The 26,300-nt window shown below is 41.1% G+C and overlaps 1 long non-coding RNA gene and 1 pseudogene across 1 annotated transcript; one reads left to right on the top strand and one right to left on the bottom strand.

The window, feature by feature from the left end:
- Positions 1 to 1,946: 1,946 nt before the first annotated feature.
- LOC128849666 (uncharacterized) lies at positions 1,947 to 23,329 on the bottom strand. The gene is made up of 4 exons (XR_008447456.1): positions 22,851 to 23,329; positions 22,027 to 22,205; positions 11,358 to 11,442; positions 1,947 to 10,148 (listed from the first exon to the last, which is right to left on the bottom strand). It is a non-coding gene; the product is annotated as an uncharacterized LOC128849666 (long non-coding RNA).
- LOC104066618 (elongation of very long chain fatty acids protein 4-like) overlaps positions 19,302 to 26,300 on the top strand; it is a 21,240-nt pseudogene continuing 14,241 nt past the window's right edge.

The following is a 26,300-nucleotide window of genomic DNA, read 5'->3' as shown; positions in this document are numbered from 1 at the left end:
AGGTCACGGCAAGGCTGCCTTGATTCCTGTGCACCATGCTCTCTGCTGCTGTGCCAGCACTAATGCGCACTGGCTGTGGAGCTGCGGAGCTGCACTTCAGTTCAGCACAGCGAATTTCAGCCAGGTCTAGATGACTTTGCAGATGCTGGTGTTGCGCACAAAATGACCTGAGGTGAGCTGCGATGCAGCTTTCAGGGCAGGACTGGAGCAATTTTCCCAGTGGAACAAGACAGTGTATTCATGTTCTGAGTGGAGTTCCTCAAAAAGGATTTCCTTTGGAAAGGTTTGGGATTGATGCAGCTGGCCGAAGAGAGAATGCATTTGTATTTCAAAGTCAGTGGGAGTTTTTCTTTACTCTCTGTCAAAAATAAGAGAAACAGGAGCTTGGGAACCATGAGCAAAATGTCACCGAGAGCTCCATGGATAGGAGAGATTTTGTAAGAGCAACTCACTCTCTGCATCCCCAAAGAGATCTAATTCAGAGAAACCTGAACACAGCAAAGCCCTTTTCTTGGCAGCATCCAGCACCATTTCCTCTCTATGGAAGTATGCAGCTCCAGTTCTATGCAGACAAATGTCAGGGCTTCATCTGTGTCCCTCCCTTCTACCAGCTGAGAAGCCAGCAAGTGCCTTTCTAATGAGGGATTAACTTTGCACTCAGATATATGCTGCTTGGTGCCCCTCTCTCACACAAATACAGTCATACCCAAAGCGTATTAAGACATACTCACTGAATAAAATCAGGTCAGGGGTTGAGGTGTCAGTCTCCTGGCTATTATGTAGCCCTGACTCCTTGAAGTCAGTCTTTGACTTAGTTAGCAGTGATAAGGCTGTGCTAGAGGTCCAAAAAGTAGGAGTGCAAAGGTTTTGCTCCACATCTCCCATCTGAAGGATGTCTCCCCAAGCTAGCTTTGTTTCTCAGTTGTGATCCACAAGCAGCTTACAGCAAAAGTCCTCAGGCACTAAACCCCCTTAGCAAGGCTGGGGCTGTGGTAGCTGCTGTTGAGTAGAAGAGCCAGGGAGGGAAAGCAGTAGTAGCCCAGCAGCAAGGCTGGTTTGAGTCTGTGTTCTGGGATGCCAGCGCTAGCTGGAGAAGAGTACATACTGGTTAGGTGGTGGGAGGACAGCTCTGGGCTCTTTGTGTTAAAACTTGTCTCCCTACCACTGACTGCAGGACTTGGAGTGCCCTTGTCCCAACAAGTAGGGTTTTTAAGTCAGGTCTGACTAGCTGGCAGAGCTGAATATGTCCTTGCTTTGCATGCAGTAGGCATGGGGTAAAGAGCCTGAGAAAAACAGTGGCTCCTGCTGCCATCTCATAAGGCAGCTGACTTCTCAGATGTCAGGCAGATCTGAAACATCAAAGGGGCTTCTCTTGAACTAGCTGACCTTTTATTACACATATCCCTTGGCTTATCCCCAGCAGATTATCTTTGCGTTGTTTTTGCTACTGTGTTCTTGACCTGTGGCAACCCCACTGCTTTGAACATGCTCTGTGATGGCAGAGAGATGGCATTCACAGTAACTGTAGTGCTGCAGGTGGCTCCCAGTGGGTGGCAGTTGTTCCTCTCTGAATTTTCTTTTGCATATGTGTATGTGTTATTGGAAGTGCCTCCAAGCATGTGTCGCCGCCCCCATGCTTCAGTCTGATCCTGAGCTATAGATGAGCATCAGCTGAGCAGACACTTGAAAGAAAGTGGGTTTAGCCCCAGGTGAACTATGTATCACTGTGAATGCAAGAGTTGGTCATGCTTACACACATAGTAAGCTGCATCCTAAGACCACTGAGCACAATAATTTCCAGTGGCTTGCTTTCTCCCTTGAACAGTCTTGCTGAAATCCAGGGGTGTGCTGATGGAAACAGATGCAAGAGAAATGTTTCTGGGGGAACATGCTGCTGGTAGCTTCAGGAGGTAAATATGATTATGAGGTGATGCAATGAAGGAAAGCCAGCACAGAGAGATAACCCCTCTGCTTTGAAGTACTGTCCTGCCATGTCTCAGCATGATCTCATTGAGCCCATCATGCAGTTCTTGTTGAGAAGCAGCTGCACAACGCTGCCATTCATGCAGCTTGCCTTTGATTCTGCTCTCGGGCCTGTCTGCAGCTTGCTCTTTCCTGAGTCTACTCTTCTGGTCCTGGACTTATTCCAGCCAATGCCTCCCACTTGCATTATACTCTGCTACCAGTGACTCCCCTATCGTTATAAACTGCAAATTGTTCCACATAAGCAATTCTTGAAATGTGCATAGAGCATATCGTTAGGCCAGAGGACAGGTATTCACAGAGAATGTGAGAATCACTAGATTAGAAAGAGTTCCTCTAAGAAATAAAGGGCAGAAAGCTTGCATAATGTGTTGCTCAGATTAATAGGAACCCCTAGATTCCAGAGAGAAGGGAGAAAGTGAAAGAGGTGGCTATGTGAGTCCGTTTCCCTTGGCATACTGAACCAAACAGTAAGGGTCAGCTTCAGTGTTTAAGAGGAGGTCTGTTGCTTTCACTAGCTATCATGTCATGTCAGCCAGTCATGGAAGCTTGTGGCTTGAGGCTGTGCCTGTAAATATAGGTATCTGGTTCTCTCCACTGTTCTTTCGCAGCCTTAACACCCAAGCAACTTGCATGTCAAGTCTTTTCCTTTGTGATCTGAATTCATCCCACCTTCATAGCCAGCCCAAGAGGAGAATATTCAGATCATCCCCCAAACTGACTTCCATCTAGTTGGAACAGCTCAACTTTCAATTTGCTTGCAGAAATTATCCTGTTTGCCAGCAAACTAGCTTTGCTGTTTAAGTGCTGCACTCGCCAAAAGGTACTCGATTAGCATTTTCACTCCCACTTCACCAGTTTTTGCTTCCTGTATGATGTGTCTCTTTCTCAGTATGGAGATGGGCTGCCCAGATAGCAGAAGTGCCACTGTGAATATGCTCATGTGCTACTTGAAGGTGCATTGGAGCTGGCAGAATGAATAATTCTGTTGGGCACAGCTAGCATTGAAAGTACTCTTTGCCTCTTTAGTCTCCTGGGCACCTTTTGACTGTCGTGCCTGTCTGTACTAGTCTTGAAAGAGTCTGAGGCCCTTGCCATACCAGTAGCAGTGAATCAAGCCCTCTAGTCCATCCTCTGTTTTTTTAATCCAGTTTTCTCAAACGATAGTAAGTTTTCCTGATTGAAAGTTAGGTTTTAATGCTGAACTTAATCCTTAAATAATGAGATTGAACATTTCTATAGGGTGTTAGTTCCAGGAAGGATGGTCAGGTAAAACCTTCCTTTTGTTGCTAGGAAGAATATAAATAGCAATTGATTACATTTACTTAACCTGGGAGCTTCTGGATGATACATAGAAATACTGGGCAAAGCTATACTTGTAAGAGATTGACATGAACTATATGAAAGGCAGCCTGTTCTATATAGGGATAGCTTTGCCTTGGCTATGAAATATTATTGAAACAAAAGTGGAACAATCCATTTAGGTCATGCAATGAGATATGTGATTTATGAGCGTAAAGCAAACTCGACATCAACTTAATGGCATACTATTAAATACACATTACTAAATCTGATGTGTCCAGGAGCACACTGCCTGAGAGCCAGTATTCCTATCTAATTCAGTGGCTTCAACTCATTTTCACATTGCATAGCCACAGAAAAAGAGTAGAACCACTGTTTCAGAAGGTTACTCTTCAGGCTACTGGTAAAAGTATTCAATTTACAGAAGCCTCACATCTACACACCACCTTTTTTTTTGACCACTTGAGTGAAGAATGATCGATATTTTAATCTAACACACAATATATAAGCAATGGCAGCCAAAGAGACAACATATGTTCTCTTCTGTTTCCCCTGTGGTAGAGAAACTAAGCTCTGATTGCAGCATCAGTGGTGGCAATATCTTAAACAATCACAGGTAATATAATGGCATCTCCATGGATCAAAAACATAGCCAAGCACAAGCATAGAGTCACACAGACTTTCTCTCCTGTAGCAAGGAAGGGAAATGGTATAACACTTCATGTACTTCATCTGCCTCAGTTATTGAGAGATGACCTTTACAATGCTACTTAAACTGAGTCAGAATACAACAGTGTGACATGAACAATTCTTGAATACATAAAACCCCAATATACATACCTACAGAGTTCTGAAAACTGAAATTGCTTTCCCTGATGCAGAGAATGTCTGTCCCTTGAGGTGAATGCCACCAAACAATGCTGCATTCCTGTCAAAGTGGCAGCTGATAGCCATTCTGAGAGTATGACTACCAACAGCTCATCACTTGACAGCTTGGCCTGTTCTGTTTCTGCAGGATCCAGCCAGCAGATCAAGTTGGCCTCTCTCAGCAGAGCTCATTCAAGAGACTGAGGGGTGGAAAACCCTTGCATATAACATACCTTTGAGACTCTAAGCTGCTATCTTCACCTGAAAACTGGAAGGCATCCTGTGCCTCAATTTCTATATGTGGGAGAATGGCTCTTTCCTGAGCTTCTAAGGTTTTACCCCAAAGATCACAAAGTTCTTCTGTTCTGTTTTGATAGGAATCACATTAGAACATAGCATAGATATTTTGCTTACAGCTGTGGCTTATGATTTCTGTCCTTCTCATGAACAACAGAGGAATGAGCAAATGGTTTATTGATACTGGGACTTGCTTCTCTGTTCTTGTGACCACGCACAATCCACAGGGTGCTGCAGCACTCTGCATCCAAGCAGAGTGATACCTGATAATACTCCAGGTGATAAATGGAGTGCAGGGGAGTTTGTGAGGAACATCACAGCATCCTAGAAAGCACCGTTGAACCTGCAGAGAGGACTTATTCCATTACAAAGTCAGCTGAAGTTTCTAGGAATGATATAATCATGTGAAGGGAGACCAGGCTTAAGTTACCAAGTCAATAGATATCATTTGGAAGAACACAGCCCTGAGGTGAAAACAGATAGCAGTACTAGGGTGAACCAGAGTTCATCAGAATTACAGCACACAACAAGTGGAATTAACTGTGCTTTATGCAAAGCAGTTGAATGGATGGGCAGCCAGCAAGCCCCTATTGAAGTGGTTAGACAGAAGGTTTTGTGTTGATATCTAGAGAGGGTCAATAGGTTATTAGTCTATAGGGGCAAAGTGTCATACAGAGTAAGTTGCTCGGCTGGATCCTCAAGAGACGTCAGACCTAAAGTGGTCAGGCAGTTTGGCTGGAGGATCTTTGTGGGTCCCTTCCAACTGAACTGAACAGAATTGAACTATTCTATTCTATTCTATTCTATTCTATTCTATTCTATTCTATTCTATTCTATTCTATTCTTGCTGTCATTGTCTCCCCTCTGAATCTGGATATCAGGGGAAAAAGGAATGAGAATCCTAAAGGGCTTGGGTTCATTGAGACTGTGGGTAGTGATTTTCAAGTGAAGAAGATGCCAGAGCGGTCCACACATTCCAAGATGTTAAGGAAATGCAGCTCAGGAACAAAGCACTTTAACAACACTGCAGAGGCTGCTTGCCCAGCATGTGCCTTCTCAAATCAAATACATGAGCCCATGGTTGCTCACAAGTTTTAAATCTAGCATTTAGTTTTGAAAGCCCTGTAGGAACTTGTTTCCTCATTCCACTCCCCTTATCCTGCCCCTCTTTCCCCACAAGCCTTTCACCTCACTGACTTTGCCATGCGGTCTGGGAGCAGATGCTGGAAGCAGGATGTTAAATCTTTGCTACACATTCTGCTCCCAGAGGGGAACAGGGAGATTGTCATCGTGGAGGGAGTACTGTCACTGCTCCATGCAGGCTTGCACTTCCATGAAAGACATAAGCTGTGTTTGTGTGCAGTGAATCTTTGTGTTTTACATGCCTGATTTGTTCAATAGCTATACCTTTCCCACTGTGTGTGCTGAACAGAAAGCTGGTGGAAGAAGAACCTCTATCAACTTAAAAATTGTTCTTATTTATATCCATAAGTTAACAAATTTAAATGGGGGTGGGGAAGTGTAACTCATCGTTATTTCAACTGTACATATGTTTTACTATGTGGATATGTGGATTCCTGTTATTAAATAACATGCTCTATGTTTGTACATACTAAGAGTGAGCGTTTTTGTATGTGTGCATGTTTTTCCCACCAGTCCCACCATATTTCTCTTATGAGGCAGATGAATGATCATACTTTGCACAAAAACTTCGTTGTGGCAAACCATGCTTGAGACATTATTTTCAGCACTGGTAAAGGTACACGATACTTCTCAAAGACTTGATGGTTTTCATAACTACAGTTTGATGGGGCCACTTTTCACGTACAAGCAGAGGATGCTTGCATTTTTAATGGAGTAGCTATGCTGTTTATTTTATTTCCCCAATAATTTGCTAAACTGGGGTTAGAAGCAGTTGGTGATTTCCTGGCTTGCAACGTTTAAGCACTGACTATGCTTATGTTCCAGGACATAGATGGCTCCTGCACACCTATGTTTCATCTGCAAACTTTCCATCCTGTTTGTTGATAGGTGGTGTCCCCTGACATCAGACCAACAACACCTGTTTAGATCAGCTGAGAGAGCGGGTCTCTCTTATGCAAAGCTAAGCTGTTTACCTAAACAAAATGTTTGCCTTGGCTAGGCTGAAGGACTTGCTTCAGGGTGAGAGAATGGATGGTTGTGTACTTCCCACATATTTTTTTGCAATGTTTGCATCAACTTACTGATGCAGTCTTGAGAAAGGGAGAACCCCTGATGACTCTAATGGTGCACATATCATTTAGCAATCCCAGAAAAGGGATGCTGGCTTCTTGTAGAGAGAATTTCTCGGAGTTAGAAGCTGATTAGTTCCCCAGGGTCACTGAGTCCTCTATCTCTTCTGCACTGTCAAAACAAGTAAGTACACCACTGTAAGAGTGTACCACAAAACTGAGATGGTCTTTGTGCCCTAGAGTTACTGCACCACATCTACAGTAGGGGAAATAATATATATTATATTATTATAAAGTATAATTCTGCTCTGCTGCATTCTCTTGTTTGAAGCTTCAGCCTTAAGGATTTGTTTATCAGCTCTTCAGTGTGCCAATATGCCATATTTCAATATGAAAATTCAGCATATTACAATGCTAGCTAGAATGACGTTTAATTTTAGAAGACACCTCCTTTCTGTGCGTAGGAAGATGGGTTTTGCTCTGTGCTGAAGCGCACAATAAGGCTGTTATCGAACATTCCCATGCTGGTGTGAATTGGAAGCAGCACAGTTTTAAAATCAGCAAAAGAGCACCCACTTAAAGTCAGTCTGCTTTCAGTCTTTACAGGGGCATTTTGTACTTATTGCCTCAAGTGACCAAGTGAGTACTGAGGGTCCTCTTTTTTTTCTGGAGCCACAGGTCTGAGAACCTGACTTCGAACACATATTCTATCAAGCCTGTCAGCTTTACTACGCTGTTTTGCAATAAATGCATAAAGGCTCATACGGTGCCTGGAACAATGCATAACAACAGGACCTGGATAGCCCAGTGACCAATCAAGAATGATCACTTTCTGGGGAAAGAACATGAGGGAAGTCATTCACAGGATGAAGGGGAACTTTTTGGATCTCCTGTAAGGGAGGGGGGCAGAGAAAAGGAAAGGAAGGGAAAAACAGCGAGTGAAGCCCCCCGTTGCAGGAACTGTGTAAGAGCTAGTGCAGAGGAGGATGAGTCACCTTCAGGCCTTGGCTTGGGTGGTGAGGGAGAAGCTTCCACCTCCCAAACTCCTCTTGCTTTTCTTTATCACTCCCTTTCTGCTCTCAGACTGTTCACAGAGGGATGGTGGATGTTCCACACAAGTGGGAAAAGCAAAGCAGGGGAAAAAGCACAGCGTTTGCTGCGGGAATCTCAAAATCATACCTTTTTACTATGCATTCAATTGGCTGCTAGAGGACTCGCCTAGGAGCTGTGGGTAAGTCTGACTCTCCCACGTTTTGTGTAGTCATTGACACCCACAGAAGTAAGGGAGAAGAACCAACCAATCAAAGCTTCTCCATTTCTTTACACTAGACTTTGCTTTGCATTATGTTCCACAGAGAGAAATTACTGCACAGAGCCCTAAGCAGAGAGCTTCAGACCTGTGTATTTTCGGTACTGCTGTCTTTATGCAAGACTGGAGGCAGTGAAAGGGACATTTTGCCTGATTTGGTCTACTTAATACTTAGGCATACAGTCTGAGTTAATTGTCTAGGCTCTTTCTTTTGTTAATAAAAAAGCTAGGCACTGGCTAATGGGTGATTCATGCTGCCCTATGGTAGATCTGACAGATAGGCATGGTGACTCACGTCCTAATAACAGAGTATGTCTCCACTGGCTGTGAGTTTGCTGAAGACATCTAACTTCCAGGTGGGTAAACTTAGATGAGATGAATCTTATTTCAGGAGTCAGTTTCTGCTGCCATCGCTAACCTTCCCCTGCAAACACTTCCAGTGAAGCTTTTGACTTACGAAGAATTATGACCTTCAGGATGAAGCAGGTGCTCTGAAATGAGTATTGTGAAACATCAGTGGGTCTACCCATGTAGTATGATCAGTTCGTAATGGAGTAACTGTTAGACCTGGAGTGCAGCCTGGAGGATGCCAGGAGTAGAAAACCACCAGTCTGAGTGCTCCATTTGTTTTCACCCACAGAGATTCAGTTATAGATTGAGATCTTCATGGTTCCTCTGAAATCCACAGAAAAGTTCCATTTCTAGCTGAGAAAAACTTTGTCATATCAGAGAAAGCAGAGTGACCAAATGGCCAAATCAACGTGAGAAAAAATAAAAATAGTGCAAACACTGTAAACTGCACTATTGTTTTGGAAATATCCATCTCATGATTATTTTAGAAGAAAAAATATTTCTCTAATAGCTTTAAGTATAACCTTCGTGTATAAGTGAGGTACTCTTTTTTCAGACTACCAACAACAGAGGAGATATCAGGTGTGCTGTATCTTCAAATCTAATGCGCAAACGTATTAGAGGTGACTATTTATTCTTTACTTTATATTCATTCCTAACTTCAAACTAGCTGGCTTGGTGTCTGTTCAGCAGACCCCAATCTCAGCAGTATTACACAAGGGAACAGTCTATGAGTTTTAAAGACAGCTGAGGAAAGTTGCTTATGTGCATAAATAGCATCTGATTTGATTACTAAGTGTCCTCTCTCATGATTTTATTAAATGACGGAATAGTTGCTTATTTGAATTTCTTCTCCTATTGGCAGAGAGTTGTCTTTGGAAGTTGAAATTCAATATGTAGAAACTTCTTTTAAAACATTATGATTTGACCTCAGGGTACTGTTGTGCCACTCACTGAGAGATAATGTGGATTTTCTCAAATACACAGCACATTACAGTCCTCTAGTGGTAGAAATAAATATATATATATATATATAAGGATCTATCCCTGTAACAGTTCCTGATGATACTTATTCCAGTCTTAATAAATTGCATAATGACTTCTGTTTATAGATTTGGCCTACTACTTTGCTCACTTGAGAGAAATGGAAATTCTGCAGAGGTCAGAGATGTCAGTGACAATTTTTCTTAGTCTGAAAACCACAATGAGGAAGTAAATGAGATTAAAAAAGAGAAAAGCTCATGGTGTGTAGCCTTACTCCCAGGCTTTACCACCACTTCTTCTGCTAGGTCTGTGTGCACACAGAAGCCAGCCAGTACATCTCAGAACCTGGCCATTGCCTGGTTGGTATTACATCCCTGTCAAATTCAAAGGTGTTAGCTGTGCTGCAGCATCCTCTTTATCTTATATACCTTTATAATGTTTATAATTTTTATATATCTTTTTATATATTTAAGGTCCTTTCCAACCCAAACTATTCTATGATTCTATGACCCTCCTTTCAGTAGTTTTTAAGGAGCATACCAGCCTGCCAGGCTGATCTGGTAGCCTTTAACACTTAAATGTCCCAGCATAAATATATTTGTCTTGCACTAAGTACAAGACAGTAACTTATCAACTCCCAGAGGGTTGTTTGGTGGTTTGTTTTGGTTTTGGGTTGGGGTTTTTTTTGAGAATTAAAAATTTTCATTAAGTATTAAGAATAATACTTTCAAACGTAGCTTCATTTCTAAGATAAACAAGATATGAACTTCTCAAGGCTGGACTTCTGTACCATTTCCACTCCTTTCTTTCTTCTCAAGCTTGTCCTCAAAAGGAGCTGATTACTGCAGGTGAAGAACAGAAAGAGACATGATTTGTAGGATATGAACATAATTATTTCTGTGTTTTAGATGCTATTAAATTGAAAGTGATAATGAAACAAAAAAAATGACTGGAGGGGGAAGGAGAGAGAATTATGTCTGCTTGGTAGAACAGCAATAGGAATACGTGCATATATTAAACACCAATGGCAACAAGGCCAGCGGTTGTTACAGTGTCTCTAAATGGAAGGACCTCAAAATACGGCATAAATGTTAGGGAGGTAGTAAGGCTCACTGATTGCCTGTCAGGAAGTTATCCTCATTTTGTAGGAGTGATATCAGTGAAAGAGCAAAGGCTTACACAGGAATAACTGAGAGCTGTGGGCTGTAGTGGACTGAACTGACATGGTGTAATCAGGATCTTGGATCCCCAAACAGAGCATGTCTCAATCTGAGCATTTTACTACATTTTTAAGGGAGTTGATGGCTTATTAAACATTGTTGATAAGAGTACTGAATATTAAAAAGTGAAGAGTATCAGAAGTGATTGAAATTAGATAAATTATTCCATTCTTTTTTTCCACTTAGGTGTTTTTTATTGGGCAATGGGATCCATCACTGGTCATTGTGTTTTAGTGAAGAAGGCGGCAAATTTGAGAGGCTTCAGAAGAAAGCAACTGAAATGCTATGTATTGAGGGAATAAAGAGCTGGGGAGGAAAGCTTAAGCAGAGTGGAAAAGGTCATTCTGGAAGAAAGGAGACTGAGGGGACACGTAAGCAGAATCTACATGTAAATCTCTGTGTAACCATGGGCCATGGAAGTGATGTCAGAAGAGGGCAAAATTCTGTTGAGGTAGGCATTAAAGTCATAAGACCATATTATTGGAAATGAATGTTACTGTAAGCTGTATCCTCTTGTGATTAAACCTCTTCACACCTTCTTATGTCTGCTTATCGGGCAGGGGAGGAAGTATCTACCTTGTTGAAGTTTGTCAGGTGAAGTAAAAAAGATTGGGAAAGTGAAGAAAAGATGGGGAAGTTTTCATACACTCATTTATTGCTTTCCTTTGGCTTTCTGTGTTGAACTTTGCTATCCTGTCTGGGTGATATATGAGTTGTATGAGTTTGGTACAAATTGTGCCAAAATTTCTCAAACATTCTCACTCATGATTCATAGTGGAAATTCTAGTGATCTGCAGCCATGAGCTTGGAAACAGTCACTTGTTGCATTACCTGTATTCACATGCCTGTTTGTAGCTATGTTTGAAGGCAAGTTCAGTGTCTTCAGCTGCTGTCCAGTGAGATGAAATCCAGTGACCTACAGGAAATCACATCCAGTTTAAAAAATCCTGTGGGGAATGGGAAAAATCCTACCATACTATTAAGTAGTACCTAGTTGTGGTAAAAAACTTCCTTTGTTCAGTTGCAGGGCATGCTGCTGTTATTGCTAAGCCAACTCACAGATTATTTTTGCAGCAGATGCAGTTGCTTTATTTCCCAGGTACAGAAGTAGACTGTGATGTATGAGACAAATCAAAGCTCATGGCTACATAGCAAAAAAAAAATGTTCAGCTAATATAATAACTGGCATGAGTCCCTAGTCCACAACTAAGCCCTGTCATCCATGGCTGACTTCCAGGTAGCTCACAGGGAACGAATGTGTGCCTGAGATCTACATGATCTCTCTGATAATCCATTTAACTGATGGAAAAGAGACCCAACAGAAGTGATTCCCTGATACTGCCAAGGAACGAGTTATTCTATTAATTTAGGACAACAACTGTTTTATCCTCTTTATGACTAACCAGTGCTTCTCATAGGGGTGGAAACCTTCTTGCCTCCCTTCTATTGCTGAGTGAATTCTCTTGATGTATCTCTAGCTTCCCAAAATACAACTGTAAGCACGTGGATGTCACATTTTGCTGTGATGGCTATTGTTTGGCTAAGCTGTTACTCCTGGGAAACAAGGCTGAGCAGATGAGTCTGTAAAATCCCAAAGCAAATCTATTTGTAAGTTGGGTGGGAGGGACCTACTGATGAATTATATGGAGAGCAACTATGACATTGCACAAAAACAGCCTGATGACTGCTTATAGTAGCAGCATGTTTTCTTGTACCAGAGTCCTGAATCCTTTATATATGCTTATGCAGGGATAAATCTGTGCTTCTGCATTACCTACTTAGTACAGAGATGGGCCTATCATCCTGGGGCTCAGCGTGTTATTCTAATTTAAATGCAAAATCTCTTTAGTCTTAAGGAAGCCCATGAGCCATGTGAATTTTTTTTTGCAAAAACAGGTCCTTGTTCTTCTGCCTGCTTTTGTTATATCATACTTTGGAAATTGCTAGCTATGCAGTCATTATATAATTTTTTTAATTATCTAAATCTCTTCATGACAGAAGGTTATTTGTGAGACTTTCTTGATAAGTTAGACAAGAAGGGAACAAGTTGTACATCATCCATATTTTTAACAAAAAAAATGAGACAGAGATATGCGATCTGCATCCTCAGAAATGGTCTTTCTTTCCAGTGTCAGTGTCTGCTCTGTACTGTATTGTATCTCCTTGGCAAAAATCAGCATATTCCTCTCAGGAGGGTAGTGTGTTGACTTCCAATTAGAGGTATACGCTATCATTAAGATTGTTTTTCCTCTACTCGTATATAGAAAATGGTGTCCCAAAGCACTGGAGGGCAACAAGGACAAAATGACCAGCCCAGGAGCATGTACAATCCTGAGTGGATCAGTTTCAAACTTCCTGTGGTAGTTAAGATGGGAAGGTAGGCTGAGGTGTATTGCAGCTTGAAGTATACTGGGCTAGCAAAGCGAGATTGATAGTCCACATCATCACTCAAGATTTCACTTACAGCCTGTAAATATGACAAGACTCTAGGTTAGATTAACTAGTATGCAATGTTACTGCAGGGGAATAGAAAGCAGTAGGTTTCCCATTCCTCGGCAATACTGCAGCAAGAGGAGGCAAAATTCCTGCATGTTACTCTGGCTAATTTGCTGTCACCTTTATGAAGACTGTACTAGCCAGCAGCAACAGTGATATTAATCATGCTTCCCGGGAACATATTGTCTTTTATCTGTAGATCTTCAAGCATATGTAAACAGTAATTAACCTTCATAACACCTCAGGGGGTTAGAAAGGATTCACGTCACTCACTTCTATGATGCAGCTCTGCAGCTGTTTCACTGCATGTAGCCTTTCCAGTTAAAGACTTATTCGCCACTAGTCTAAGAGTTTGCCAGAAACAGAGTCACAATTGCATTTTTTTCTGCAATAAATGAAAGGGAAATAGCACTTCCCCCCCTTAGTGATCATCCATGCTGTTTTAATTGCTGTGAAGTTTGCATATTACAAAAGTACATACTCCCCAGTAAGAAAGTTGCCATTCTTTCAAGTTGAAGGAAATAATGTTGCCCCAGTGAAGATTTCATGTCTTATGCCTTTTGTATTAACCTTATATATGCCTTATATTAACCTAAGGCAAAGACTTCTATTTCACATAGGCCATGCAGAGATAAAGAACGGGCCCTAACAAAACTGAATCTTTTTTGCTATTCTAAATGTGAGGCAATTTCAGGAAGATATCTGCTGTTTTCCAAGTCATAACTGCGTCACAAGGACAGAGATCACAACATTATGTATACCTATTAGCTACTCAATCCAGCATTAGAAGTTGGAAAGTTGAGTTGTTAATTTTCTGTTTCCTACAAATATCTGCTCTATTTAGCTTCCAGTTCTCTGCGAGCAGCTGTATCAGACAAAAAAGGAAAGAGGATTTTGCATCCTTTGCTTTAATTGCTACTGTAAGTATTTTGGCAGTCACTGTAAGGGGAATTGGACCCTGCAGAGCTTGCAGTCTGCACGTTAGACACAATCAAGTGTTTTGCAGACATGGGCAGGATAAAGGTATAAGTAGGCAAAATGGGAATAGAAAGTAAAGTGGTAAGAGTTAGGGAGACATCCTGGATTGGCGGTTTTCTGTTGACAACAACGTGCCAGTGATTTGCAGGTGTAATTGGAGGGAAAGATGTGAAGAGGAAAAGGAGTGAGACAGTAGCCATACCAGTTTTTGAGGGGCAGTTTCTCCAGGCGTAGGGCTGAAACAGAAAGGGATGAAATCATGGTGGCATCATCACAGGTAGATTTAGGTAAGACTAATTTGATGTAGACATCTTTGCAGAGGGAAGATGATATGGATATCTGCCAGGTGAACAAGAAGTGGGAGAGATAGAATAGGATGGAGTGGAGTGGAGTGGATTGGGGTGGAATGAAATGGAATAGAATAGAATAGAATAGAATAGAATAGAATAGAATAGAATAGAATAGAATAGAATAGAATAGAATAGAATAGAATAGAATTCATTTGGAAGAGACCTACAATGATTATGTAGTCCAACTGCTTGTGTATTTCAGGGGTGACTAAAAGTTTAAGTTTAAGTTGTTAAGGGCATTGTCCAATGCCTTAGCCTTAGACAATGCCTTAGATGTCTTAGATTTTAAGAATCTCCATGAGGATGACAGATGTTGGTGTGGTAATTCAGAGCATCTGATTTCAAATCAAGAATACACATGATATGCTCCTAATGCCAGCATTTTAATTGCATCACCTTTCCTGTAGTGGGAATCCTAGTCCCCACTACATTTGTAAGTCATTTATAAGTGGCCTGTAAAAAATCTGTGAAACATTTATAGCTCTCTTAAGCCTCTGAAGTAACATCTAGCATAACTGGCATGTTTGATGAGGTTGGTGCACATAGTGCAGGAATACCAGAAGGCAGGGTACAGTCAGAGAAAAATATCCCTTCTCCAGTAGCAAAGGATGCTCAGTGTCAAGTGTTACTATGTACTTTCCCTTCAACAGGAACAGCTGGTGAGAATTAATTTCTCAGTCAGTGCTGGTGGTGGTTCAGTGTGGGAGTGAAATGGAAGAGGAAGATTCTCAAAAGAAGAGAGAGGTTTGTAAAGGTTTTGTATTCCCTTGATTTCAGATGGGAAAACAAGAGACAGAGTTCAGCATTTCAGATCAGACAGCCTCAGCACTGTATTCTTATAACGTGGATATGGTAGAAGTGGCAGCAGTAGTTAATTGTTAACGTTCTGCTCATGACTCATACATATTGTAAATTCTATAAGGTCTGGTTTTTGGAGACCCATATGCAGCTTATATCAGAGGCTTTGAATAACCTAGTTCATTCTGTGTGCTTTGTAGACCTCTAGCATGAGAAAAAACATTCATTGATTTGAGATTCCTCCCTTCAGTTTTATTGCTCTGATTCAGAGTTCATGATCAGTGATTCCTTCTACCACATATGGAGAGAGAGGGGCAAATCCAGAGGGCAACTCCTTTCTAAGACTGACATTCAAGTTATAAGTAAGACACTAGATGATCATATTTCACTGTGCAATTATTCTTGGGTTCTGGAGTCACCAGTTCAGAACTGAGCATATAAATCTAGTTGAGATGATCCCCAAACTAATGTCTAAATGAAAGCTGATTGCTTCTACCTTTTCTTTCTTTTGGCTTCTCACTTCTGGCCAAGATATTAGCATAAAAACCTTGTTGCTATCACCATTCCTGAAGTCTGCAGTTTTCTTTATAAGAGGTCATTATTACACAACTGATCAAGACATATTTTTCAGCTAAATTCTGGGAGTTTTTTGAAGGATGTTTGGAATCAGCATTACTCTTCCTTACCATTCACAGCCCAACTTTGGAGCAATGTTGATTCAAGCCATCATGAATGGTCAGTGGATTTTGAGATGAAAGTCAAAGGTTTCTGAGTTCTCTAGGCATATATGTTTTTTGAGAACGCACTTTTGGAGACAGGGCCATTTCAGGCTCCCACAGCCAAGACTATTGAGAGAAGATTCTTACCTCAAAGAACTGGCCAAGTAAGCAGGCAAGAATGACAAAAGATGAGTATAGAAGCAAAGAGGACTCCATTCAGGTGGTAATACATGGATATCTAGTGCTGCTGGAGGTGCCCTAAGGTAGGTCTGCTATCCACATGGAGCTTACAGATATGGCACAGAACCTGCAGGAATCCTTTACCTAATGGAGTGGTGGGAGGTCAGGTAAGACACATTAGGGCACTCCAAATGCCGATAGGTTCCTATCTATCAGCAGCTGAATCAGTTCTTAAAGATCCCCTAACTATAGTAGAAGATAAATCAGTTGTAGACAGCTACATGTAGACACCTAAATTTAGGTATCTTGTAAGATGATTCTCACCTGAAATCACTTGCCCAAGGCCACAAAGAGCCACAAGAAGAACCCTGGTCTGGCACCCAAACTGACAGAATATGGCCAATGCTTGTACATTAGCTGCAGATCACCTTCACCCCACTCCTGTGAGATAGACAAGTTTTCCTTCTGTCTCACGGATTTGGAAACTGAGGCATAGAGAGAGTGAATGACTTTTCTGAGACCACCGAGTATGCTTCATATATTGCATACAGAATAATTATACTGAAAAATCTATGCTGATAAAATTAAAATTCTGGTTTTCAAGACCATAGTTTACACAACAGTTGCTGTAATCTTCCAGTCCTATGCACACTGACAGGCTGCTCAGTACCTCTGCCAAAATCTTTCTTCCTGTAATCTGTGCTAAAACTTCCAAGGTCTGTGCAATTGGTTGCATGGTGTAAAAGAGAGGCAACAAAGGAACAGAATCCCTGTGCCAAAAGGAGCTTCTTTCAACTGCTTCATTGTGCATCACAAGGGCTTTTTTTTTTTTTTTTTTTGTTTGCTCTAAGTAGCCATGAACTCGGAATTTTTCTTTCATAAAAGCTGTTTGGGCTAGACCCAAATATACTGAAAAGTTTGCTTGGGCTTTCAAAGTGTTTTAGTGATGATTGATTGTCACCTAAAATCCAGAATACAGAGCATGTATTTCTCCAGAAACATATTTGAGGTAGTAATTACATATTAGTAAAACAAACTGAGTCATTCAATTATTATTCTGTAGGAAGTTCTATTGCTGTAAAAATGTCTATTATTATGTTACCCATTGTTGAAAGAATACTCTTAAAAACAGCTGTTATTTATTTCTGTAGTTAGCAATTGAAAGTTGATGTGATTGTTAAAGAGCACAAAGCAGGGGGATTACACAAACCTCTCTTGACAAATATGGTCATGAAGATACCATTTCAGAAATTCAGAGCTTTCTTTGGAGGAGAGTCTTGCCAAGGAGAAATGTAGTATTTCATTTCTTGGTAGCATCAACAATCTAACTCCATTCTTGAACTTCTCAGAACTTAGGTACAACTACCCTAAGAGGTACAATACCATATAATAGGTTGTGGAATTTATTTAGCAAAAGCATGGATGTAATCTGAGCTGAATGAGAGATCTGGGCTTTTTTGCCTTCCCTCCAATGCTGTGGCATCCGTGGCTCTGACATTTACATCTCATTGAAGCCTTTCTCCAGCTCCAGGACCCTCCACACCAGATGAAGCTGGTCAGGAAAGTGCCACTTAAAATCATAGAATAGTAGAAAGGTTTGAGTTGGAAAGGACCTTAAGGATCATCTAATTCCAACTCCCTGCCATGGGCAGGGACACCTTGCACAGACCAGGCTACTCAAGGCCCCATCAAACCTGGTCTTGAACATTTCCAGGGATGGGGCAGCCACAACTTCCCGGGGCAAAGCACCAGTGTGCATCTTCCTTTGGACTCCATCCCTGGTCAGGTGGCATAAGTTTTATACATAAGCGACAAGTAATTTTAAATATCTGCATATAAAATACTGCACATGAATATCTGTGTACAGAAAACACTTGAAAGGCTTGGTTCAGTTGAATTGCTTATGAAGTGAATTTGATGCCATTCAAGTTTTCTGAGGGTCAGATATCTGCAAGTTTTACAAGGTGTCTGGCCACCTGAGACCTCTAAATGTGTGCTGGTAGTTAAGGTTGTGGTGCCTTAACTGGTTAGATATTCTTCAACCCAGATTGAAGTTCCTCCTGCTATTATTTGGTGTTGACATCAGTAAGCTGGCAAGTACACTTGAAGGCGTGTTCCACTGCAGAAGAGATCTTGCCTTGATCATAATTTTCACTATCACCCTCTGTATCCCTGCAGTTTCAGATCTGCTAAAGAAAGTCAGTATGTTTGATTAGTAAACTTATCTGAGTAATCCTTTCTTTCAGGCAGATTTTTGTTGCTTATTGTGTGAGTGTAGTTTATACCCTTGTAACACTGTGGATATGAACTTAAATGGGGTATCAAATCTGAGACTTGCCTGCCCTGTACAGCATGGCTTGGATTAAGTGGAGAACAGAAATATTAACATAATAATGATTTAAAGATTGGAGAATAAAAATTAGATTTGATATAACATCTTGATTTATAGCAAGAAGTAGTTCCTATTTTTCAAGCCATTTTATCTATGTTAAAAGAAACTTTTTAGGTGGGTAGGTAATTTTGATCTTGTTTTGCAAGAGAATGAGTTTAATTGCTCACAGTTACAAATGACACTGCTACAAGAGATGAGATTAGAACCATTAGGTTTTGAACTTCAGATGTGTACCACAGTACATCTCCTTCATATGAAGTATAGGTAGGTTAAGCAAAGCACAGATCTGATAAGCCTGTGTTGTGGTGTTGAGAGCATCACCATGGTGTAGTCTGGATATCCAGAAAAAGCTATCTTATGGCGCCTTTCTCAAGTACTGAAACAGGTCTGTTTTGTTGATTTGTGGCTTCAGTACAGTTTTGCTTGGAAGGAACAGGAATAAGAGGACCAAATAACAAAAACATCGTTGCCTAGAAGATCTCAAAGGTGTTTCACTGTTGCTATTTGTTACTGATGGCTATTTTGTGACAAACACCCATGTTATGAGCAGGAGATAGGCAGATTTTAAAACAGTTAGAATATGCAATCTTTTAAATCTGGGATTGACTTTTCCAAGCTGTCACATATGGTACAAAATTTAGTTGTTTATTACTACGTCTGCAATCCATGTTCCTGCAATACTCTTTTTTTCTTGAGAAGTCACTGACTGAAAAATCCAATTCACTTCGGTATTCAGAGCTCCTCCAATACTATTTCTGTGAAGGAGAAATGTATTTTTTTCTATTGGGTTTTTGCTGAAACTGAAAGTCCCAACATCTTTTGTTGGTGATCCCTACAGATCTGCCCTCATATTTGTACCAACATCTATCAAAGCACATCCATTCTTGGAGTGCAAAAGTACTGTGTTAGTGATATCATCTTTCCATCTGCCAGCCATGGTAATGAACATCTGCAGCAGTACCATTAGGAATAGTTCGGGAACAGGGCAGGTTTAACAAAATCAAACATGCTTTGCGGTACTTTTCTTTAAATTAGTTTTAATTTTATTAGCAATGAAATACTTTGCCCCAAATGAAATACATGAAAATTCATTTCAGCTAATTTTTTTTTTATTTTTTTTTTTTTACCAGGGTGGCATGGATAGAATTTTTTTCAAGGCTTTGATTTAGGAGCAGTTTAAGATTTATTGAGGCAAATCACCAAACTGAAGTATTTAATTTCTATTAACACTTAATGATCAGTTGACTAGCTACATGATTCAAAGTGATTTAACAAGATTTTGTAGAATGAGATCAGCAACTTGTTTATGGTTCAAATGGCAAGGTTCACACTACCCTTACTACAAAGTTTAATCTATTCGCACATACAGATATGTACACACACATACAGAGGCTGATGGATCCAAATACACAGAGGCTGACCTGGCTAAAATTTCACTCTCAAGATTACTGAAATACTCATCCTCAATGCATCAGCATCCTCAACAGGCAATCAGTGAGTTGTGAGAAGTGTATTCTCACCCTAGTCCTCAGTCTTGCGTTAGTAGATGATCCCCAAAGGTGTCTCAGTTCAGAGGGAGATGCTGGATGCAGATGCTGTGGTTCTGGAGAGCTCAAAAGGTCTTATAGAGTAGCGGATGATTGGCTTTGGTCAGTATTTGTTGCCATAGCTCATGCTTGGTAACCATGGTACTCTCCACCAACTGTATGATTCCAGTACTTTCCAGATTGCTCTGATCCAGGTAGCGGGCATACCGGGCTGCCAGGAGGTGATTGACAATCAGTCCCTCTCTCAGTCCACAGGGGAGCATTCCCAAGCAAAGCAGTTTCAAGTGCATTTAGGCAGTGCCTTAGCACTCAGAGTCATGGCGTTTTTATAATGGGGAAGATTCTTTCCCCCAAAGTGCCTGACTTACTCTGGATAAGCAAGTTGTCCAAGGTGGGGTTGCACCACCACACAGGCTAAAAATTTTTGATGGAAAAGTTTGTGTCTGTAATTCTGAGTCTTATACATGACTATAAGCTCAACAAACATTATTTAAAGTTAACAAATAGGAGTAATAAAACACAGCCCCATCGACACATGACAGATGGATAGGAAGGGCTGATCTGATTCATTACCTCCGTTGAATCACATAGATAAGTCAGCTAACCTTTTTAAAGCCTTGGGCATCAAAATGTTAGAAATGAAACCTGGTTAATGAGAAATTAAGAACTCCAAGAAAGGGCCTTTATAAGAAGCTCTGCAAGAAAATAGTAAGTAAAGTTTGTCATAAATGTCTCCCTGAACCTGAACAACAACCTGGATCAACAACCCCTTCGCACTATGGTATCTAAGGTCAGTCATATAAACTAGGTTGTACTTCTGACCACCTGCCCACAAAATGCAAAGCTTACACCCTAAATCAACTTTTCCAGAAGTGATTAATTTCTTTCAGTTTCCACAAGTAACGGAAACAGTAGTTGCACAGTACAGTTATACAATAGTCCAGCAGCATCAGCAAGTGACACTTCAACAAAAAACAGCCATCAAGTAGTATGTCTAATTATCCTGCTTTCAAAAGATAATCTTTGGTGTTTTGCCCTTCAGAGGTGCTCATGATGATCTGATGACAGACAAAATGTCATCAAGTTATGATGCTTCCATCATTTTTTCAGAGTTCTGTTAATAAACTGAGCCCACTGGAAAAATAAGAGGTCATATCTAACCTTAGGTGCAGGTACACTTCAGGCAACCAAGCAGAAGCCCATCACCTGTCTTTGCATTGTTTTTTGCTGGGATGGGGCCAGGATGTGTGTTCTGAATTGCTATTTCTACACGTGACTGAATCACACGCACTGCATCTATTAACTTGAGTCACTGCTGTCTATGGCTCTCTGCATTTCTTTCTTTGATACGTCTGCTGGAAATCACAAAGGGGCAAACTCAGTATCGCTGTCAAACTCCTCAAAATATTTTTCATATATCTTTAAGAAAGATAAGTGTGGCTGCCCCAGGGACAAAGGCTGGATAGGAGGTGTGGCTCCAGCTAAATTTGGTCTACCTTCCCTGACTGAGTGGGTGGTGTTTCCACCATTCTCCGCTCCCTCATTTGTGGTTTGGATTTATTCTGAGCACACAATAGGTTCATTGACAGCCACTCATGATGTGCTGAAGGAGAGCTACAAACAGATTGTTTTCTAGGGTCTTGTCCTTCTACTGTTTGAAAAGATGTCGCGACATGTCCTGAAGAAACCTGCAGAAGAAATGCTGGCATGGTTCCTGCTTGGCCAGGCTCCCAGGCATGATACAAAAGGTCAATGGTTCACTCCTGTGGAATCCCACCCAGTCTTGTTCTGCATTTGTTTTCCTCCTCTTTCCAGTCCCCTAATCTGATAAATCATGTGGGGAGAGGCAAGAGGGGGAGGGAGAGGAGTATGTGATATAACTGACCTCTGCTCCAGAAAAGTTATGAGACAACATCGTAGTGGCTGCAGCTCACAGTGCTTTTATGGTGGGTACTGTTGGGAGACCTTGAACCATAGAAGCACTTACGAGGCGTCAAGATTCATCATATCTGTGTGAGACCTGGCAGGTGATGTACTCACCTCACTTGTGAAGAAGAAAGCTGAGCACGGTGTCTGCTTAATGCTCTTGGAGCTTCTTATTTTGCTGCCCGCTGCATTCATCCAGAGCGAGAGGAGCAGTGGCTGTTTACTGAGGACACCCCTGTGCAGCGCTGGGGTAAGTGTGCTCCTGCGTCCTGATTTTTCCTATTTATTTCAGGCTGAGGGTTTGGGGAAAGGAAAGGAAGTGGAGTGGAGTGAGCTGGACTGCGCATGGATTGTCTGAGCTCATGTAACGGTATGAAATCCCTACTGGATTGAATCTCAGCCAGCTGATAATCACTGACTAATCTCTCTGCTGGCAGATTCTGCCCAGATTACAAGGCCATGTGTCTCTGTGTCAGGATGCATATGAGACATTCTCGTACTGAGGGTCTTGGGGTATGTGTCAGAGAAACACACCAAAATGGGGTTTGACTGCAATGATTAACTGCAGGAGAGCAATACATGGAAGCACGCTTCAGTCACCAACACGATGCTGCGTGTCAGGTCTGCAGACAGGGAGATGTAGGTATAGCAACATTTTGTTGCGTGTTACCTTCACCACAGTGAATCTATGTACAACTGGGATACAGCAAAGCCTTGTTAATTTTAATAGCTTTTGCCCAGATGTCCAAAGTTAAAAGTACAGTTGGCAAACATTGTCATTTAAAAGGTCTCCCTATTGAAGGATAGAAGGGAAGAGGTAAGCATCATATTATATACAAGTATGCTACTTTAATACACTGTATTATAGAACATATACAAGATTGACAAGACAAACAATGTATAAACTGGGCCTCAGAAAAATCAAATAACCAGCATACCTCTGTTAGCATCTCTGGAGTTGCAGCAGTACTGAATTAATCTCAAACTGCCTGCCAGCATTGTGAATCTCCAAGAATGCCTGCAGAAGAATGCAGTTATGCCACCTGGTGTGTGTCCTTGCATGAATGTCATGCCTACACTTCTTTAGAAAATAATATCACGTGATTGATTTCCCAACATAGTACCAAGAGCTCCTGGCTCTGGTATTTCACATGCAGCTACTCAGAGTATTTCTAGAGGTGAAACCGCAACAAAATATTGAAATCTGGGAATAGAATTTAAAGAGATAATCTCTTCCTTCCTTTTGTAAACATGAAAAATCCTGGTCCAAAATTTCAATTTCTACAGAGAACAAACTATTTTCCTTTTCTTAGCTATAGGCCTGAGCCTTTGTCTTAGGAGCCTCTTTACTTAAGACTCAGTCCAGGTTAGGATAAATGGGGTTAATTTGATCCTGGAGATGCTAATTTTTATTTATTTGCAGAACTTGTGATGGCTTCAACTTGGCAGAAAGCTCAGCAATTCTACAACTGGATCCTTGAAAATGGAGGTATGTAGAGTTGCTGTCTTAAAGAGGAATCTCCACATAAATAACATGATGATGAAGAAGAAATCTAGAAGGAATATGATCCTCATCTGAGTCCACATTTTTTTCAATAGGCAGATATTCACTTTTCCTTCCCCATAACTATGAACTTCCTTTGAGTCTTAAAATTTAACTCAGGGACACCCCAGATGTAAGGACTGAACGGATGTGGGATTTCCTCTGCCCATTCTGGATAACTTTCAACAACTTTCTGTTCTATGCACAACTGGCTTTGAGCAGATGATGAGCACCTTGTGCTTAGGATTACTTGTTATATCTGGAATAGTAAAGTAATTTTTTTTAATTCATATGCATGTTTCATGGGAAAGCTTAGTAGACCAAAGAGTCAATACTTCAAGGTTTAAACTTCTTGTGATGCCAGTAAAACCTATTATCAATTGAAATATTGACAGAAACCACTCCTCATTGTTTGAGATTTGACATTTTGCAGTTAGGAGATTTCAGATCTTCAATAGGTAGAGGTTCTGCAGCTCCAGTTTGTTGCCACAGGGCTCTGTTGGATCCCCAGAGTTAAATTTAAAGAAAAGACACAAACTGGCATGAAGGTGGAATGGCAGGCCCGTGTGGTGGCTTTGACAGGGGAAGGACATGGGGCATAGTGCTCAGACTGTAAACATTTCAGGACTTGAATTTCAGTCTAAATTGGGATTCAGGACTTCTGACAGACTATTAAATCCAGAAGTGTACTATCAAAATGCTTTTGACACAGTCCACAAGAGTAATAGTAGAGAACTGGGAGATTTAGAAGGGATGGGGATTAAAAGAATCACGTGGACAGGCATGGAATTTAAGAAAAAAATACCCTGAGGCCAACAGGCTCACCATGGAGCCAAGGACTAAAATTCAATAGAGGACCTTCACCAAGGATCTCAGGGCTAGAATAGGGAAAGGGTCTGGGGCTTGGTACTGGCAGGTTGGGAAGCAAAGGGAAATGCTGAAGGAGTTTAGCAGAGCAGTGACCACATTAGGAATAAGAGAGGCAAGCATGAATGGGGACTGGGATGTTTTTGAAGACACAGTGTATTCTGCATTTCTGTGGGTCAGGGCTAAGGTAGAATTAGGAGGAGATGGCATGACAGAAAATCTGTTGAACTTCTCTTTGCTGCAAGACTGAAGAGCAATTATAGCAGGCAAGGAGTGTTTTGCCATTTCCCACTGAAATGGCATGCTTTTAAGAGAGTGTGCCCTATGAGTAGATAGAAAAATGAAGGGAGTAGAGAGTTTCAGAAGTTCTGAGCATTGTGGGGCAAATAGCACCAGATATTGGAACTATTTTAATATTTAGCTGCTAAGCTTTATGCTTCTGAAGAGCTAGAAACTCTTTGGTTTGTTCTGTGCAGCCTTGCTGCATGTCTTGAACTATTTCTTTTGCCCATGTGTGGGATAGTCTTGAAGCCTGTGGTGAGGGCTCCAGCTCATTACAGCTGAAGCCTGTCCACTACTGCTGCAGAAGACTGCTGCTCAGCAAAGCAGTCTTCTGGGAACTACAGTCCAAACCCAAATGCCGAGTTAAAGCCTTTTAGCAGAGAAGGCACATGGAGCTCCAGGGTATGAGGACCATGGCACTGCTTTGTACAGACATGAGATACCAGTTTTCTTTTTGCCAGATAGCATGCTGCAGGGAACATGGTGAAGTAATGAAATATATCTGCCGTAGAGTGTATGGTATATACCAACTTTGGCTATTTGTTTTGCTTTTCAGATCCAAGGACAGACCCGTGGCCCATGGTGCACTCTCCACTTCCAAACACAATTCTCTTTGCCTTCTACCTCTTTGCCGTGGCACTGGGTCCTCTCTACATGCAGAAGCGGAAATCGCTGAAGCTGCGAGGCCTGCTGATTGCCTACAATCTTGCCACGATGACATTATCAAGCTACATGTTCTATGAGGTGAGGAGAGAAGATTGGCCCCTAGGTAAGCATTCAGGAAGCCTTTGAAAGCCAGAGCCATTTCAATAACTTTTGCTGGTGGACTCCAATGAAGGGAGTGGGAGCCAACGTGGACATGTCTACGTTTTTGCGAGAAAAAGGGCAGTATTCTTCTGTTGAAAGTGTCTTTTCCAAAGCATACCTAATTTCCTCCCATTTCTCAATATTCCTCTCATTCATACAATTAACATTGAAAGGTTCCTGAATGAAGGAGTTGAAAGGTGAGATCTCCCCAGTAGGCATAGACTGTATGGAATACATGGAACCTCCTCATTTTGTCTCAGATCTGGCTAGTAAGGAACCCATCTCTGAGAATAAGAACTGCTTTTTAAAACTTATACAGTCCTCTCAAAGAGCAGCAAGTACGCTATAGTTTCTTGCTGCCAAAAGTATTGATGACATCATTATTTTCTGCTTTTTCTAAATGTGTAAACCTTTTACATTCCTTTCCTTAGTTTCTGCAGGTGACTGAAAAGTCTTCAAGGGAGTATGGCCAAATAGGTTTGAAAAATATTTTGATGCTCACAAATTTTCCCTTTCAGTTTATAAGACAATTGTTACAGCTAGTTAAAGCAAATTGCACTTTTTTTCTTTATCAAATACCACTCAATTTGAGGACAAGTATGAAAATAACTCTCTGTGCTTGGTGTTTCATTTATACAGGTTAATTTGTCCAATTTTTTTTCTACTTTCAGAAAGATTCTGAAGCCTAGAATTCACTATTCCAGTAGAAGTGTTCTTGAGCACTCTAGTCATTACATAAAGAGTTACAAATATGCCCAGACCAAATTTTCTTTTTCAGATTCTAATGAGGATGTGAAGTACTTAGATATTTTACTATTTGTTCAGCTGTATAAATTACATGGATTTTCTGTCAGTGAGTACTAGATTGAGACCCTATTACATCAGTATT

The sequence above is a fragment of the Cuculus canorus genome, chromosome 1 (assembly GCF_017976375.1).
Source record: "Cuculus canorus isolate bCucCan1 chromosome 1, bCucCan1.pri, whole genome shotgun sequence".
NCBI classification, from domain to species: domain Eukaryota; kingdom Metazoa; phylum Chordata; class Aves; order Cuculiformes; family Cuculidae; genus Cuculus; species Cuculus canorus.
Note: the sequence above shows the minus strand (reverse complement) of the source record. Positions and strands in the feature narration are given on the sequence as shown.